Source organism: Eretmochelys imbricata, chromosome 13 (genome assembly GCF_965152235.1).
Source record: "Eretmochelys imbricata isolate rEreImb1 chromosome 13, rEreImb1.hap1, whole genome shotgun sequence".
NCBI lineage: Eukaryota > Metazoa > Chordata > Testudines > Cheloniidae > Eretmochelys > Eretmochelys imbricata.
In genome coordinates, this window is record NC_135584.1 from 4,842,161 (window position 1) to 4,845,367 (window position 3,207).

The window sequence follows — 3,207 nt, forward strand, 5'->3', positions numbered from 1 at the left end:
CCATAAAATCACTTTGTGTAGACACATTAGTTAATTGCACTCGCAATTGACCAAGGTTGGTTATTTGCATGAACAACCTTGGTAACAACACATATAAATTAAGCATGTAATTGCCACACTCTTTGAGAACCTTCTCCTTGGAGCCCATGGCTACTTGCCACTGACTTCTATACTCCCACTGAAATCAATGGGGAGGTGCTCAGCATCTGCAAGGCTTGGCCATTGGAGGTTTGCCCATGTAAAGAAAATAGCAGTCCTTAGTAATTACCCCCAAGCTCCAGGAGTCTGTATGTCTACACACCATAAGCTGGGTAGGGGCTAGCTGACCCGAGCTAGCTTGATTCAGTTAGCAGGAGTAACAACAGCAGTGAAGATGGCTCGCCAGTGCGCTCTGCTCTGAGTTCATACCCAGGGTCCACATGGGACTTGTTCTACCTGCGCTGTCCTCACTGCTATAGTTACCCTCTCTAGGCTAGCTCATGTGCAGACATACCCTTGGAACTATACTCAGGAGATCCTAAACTAACCACCCTGGGACCAACCCCAGATTTGGGGGAGAGAGATAATCACTCATTATCCATTTGCTTTGCAGTGCATGGTACTCTAGTTACATTACTTTCTATACACATGTAGAATTCTGAGTTTCTCTGTCAGATAAAGCGCTAGACGGCTTTGGAAGCCCGGAGGAAAGGACCAGGGGTTCCCAGAACCTGGTTATAACCCCTCCACTGTTTACAACAGATCTTGCCAAAGATGTTAAGAAAATACCATACGCAGCTCCGAGGGCAACAGAGGTCCTAGGGGACAGCCTGGCTTTGCCTGGAAAGGTGTCCTCACTAGCCGTCTCCACGGAGACACTGGGCTACTCATCAGGCTGCTCGCCCCGCTGACAAGCCTGCAACACTGGAGGATTTGTAAAAAACAAGAACTCAATCGGAGATGGAAACAGACCATGCCTTGTCCAGAGGAGTGACGGAATAGCCGACCGGCCCTGGCTCCCAACACACTGGAACAGAATAGCGTGGGCAGAGGCCAGATGAATGCAACCCGCTAAGCCCACCCCAGCTCCCTCGTCTTGTATTTCTGTTGTCCCAGGAAAAGAGGGCAACTTGGTGGTCCCTTCCCTGTTGTTAATGCTGAAAATAGCCCAGCTCAATGGAAAAGGAAAGGCCTGTGCCAGTCTGGTCCTGTCCTCTGTGGCATTTGATTTTTCAGAGGCTCAGAGGAGGGCTTGTGTGATAAAGGGGGCATTGGAAATGTCATCATGTTAATTTCAGTCTGGTGGGAGCAGCCAGAGCGTGACTCACGGTCACATGCCTGAAGTTCGACAGCTTGGCTCCCAGCTGCTTTCAGTGTTAACAGTGGCCCATGGAGACTGGGGATCCCAACACACAAGCAGTGCCCCATCTCCGGCCAAGCAGGCGGCTGCTTTGGATACTGGGATCTGCTCTCCCTATGGCCTCTTTGTTAAAGAGGACAGATGCTTTTTTCAAGAGGGGAGTATTGTAAAGTAGGGCCTTCAATCTCCGTGGACGGTGCCCTCTGTAGCAAAGAGTTTACAGTCTGTCCCATTTTCAACTGTCCCTTGTGCTCCTGGCAAGAAACCAGCGTGGATCCTTGGTAAAGCCAAGTTTGGACACCCTGACTGTCTGGGAGTTCCCTATGCCATTGGTGGGTTCAGCTGTTGGCTGCATTTGTGCTGTACACACCCGTTGTACGTCTGTAAGGGAGTTACTGTGACAGTCCTGGAAGCATGGTTCTGATGTGCACCTGACACGGTAGGGGACAGAGAACGATGTTCCAGAGGCAGCAGTGGGATGGGGGAGATGGAGCGTGCCCTGAAAGCCGGAGGAGAGGCATACAGCCTCGGGTGCAGATGGCTCTGTGCCTCAGGCGGGCCCCTTGAGAGCCATGTAGATCTGCAGGGTTTGGCTCCTGCACCACAGAGACACAACCCCCACTCTTCTGCTGGTGAAATTCACACGCTATTTCTCCGGATTTGTCCTCCTACGCGTTTTTCAGGACGGCATCCTCGGCGTTAGGACTGCAGGGCTGTACACGTGAGGGACTGGCAAAATGAGAAGACTTAAGGTACATACAAACAGACTCTAAAGGGGAATGGAGGAAACTCTTGGGAAGCTGGGAATTGAAAAACACATGTGTGACAATTCCCTCCCGGGGGCCACCAGGAACTGGGATTCAGCTGAGCCCTCTGTCTCACCAATCTGGATTCCCTATCACACTGTGATGTTGTGACGAGCTGCAAAGCCCTCCAAGTTTGCACTCACACGAACATCCACAGGCAGGGGCCACACCCAGCTGTGTTCATGAATGCTCTGCCAGCCACTGCATGAAGCAACAATAGAGAGGCTTCAGCCAAAATACTCCCAGCTCCGAAGCCTAGGACCCAGGAGCCTGGGCAGGGTAGTGCAGCCTTCCCCCTCCCTGCGCCATGCATCTGCTTTGATGCTGAGAGGGAGGAGTCACTCCTAAAACGGGGGTGGGAAGCTGATCATCTATGGGGGCGGTTCCTGGATCAAGTGAAACAAGGGGGAAAAAACCCCTCAGTGGCTTGAGTCAGATTCTCATGTCACTTTGGATTTACATAACGGTGACTGAGATCAGAATCCGGACCACTCTATTCTTAGGAAGTCTTTATGCTCTGTAAGCTCTTTGAGGCAGAGACCATCTTTTTGTTCCGTATTTGTACAATGCCCAGCACAGCAGGTTCTGATCCGCGACTGGGCCCCCAAAGCACCAGTACAATACAAATAAAGAAATCATTTTGTCTACGTTCCAAAGCCCCAGAACTTAAGTATCAACCCAGTGAAAGCAAAGCCAGATGAATTACACTGTCACGACAAGGGGCCAAAACGTTGAGGCCTAAGACAGAATCAGTGCTTGGGCAGATTTGTAAGGAAAAAGATATTAAAGGGCATGGAATACATCTGCCTGCCACTGGGATGGTAACAGGCAGTGTTGTTGTAGCCGTGTTGGTCCCAGGATATTAGAGAGACAAGGTGGGTGAGGTCTAATGAAAGATATTAGCTCAGCCACCTTGTCACTCTGATTGTAAGTCAGGATCAAAAGCGAGCAGTTCCATAATGGCAGTAAAAGGGTGCCTGAAAATAATATTAAGAGGCCAGCTGGCAAGTAACAAAGGGTTAAACCCTTCAAGGTGCAATGTATCCTCAGTCACCCTGTGTG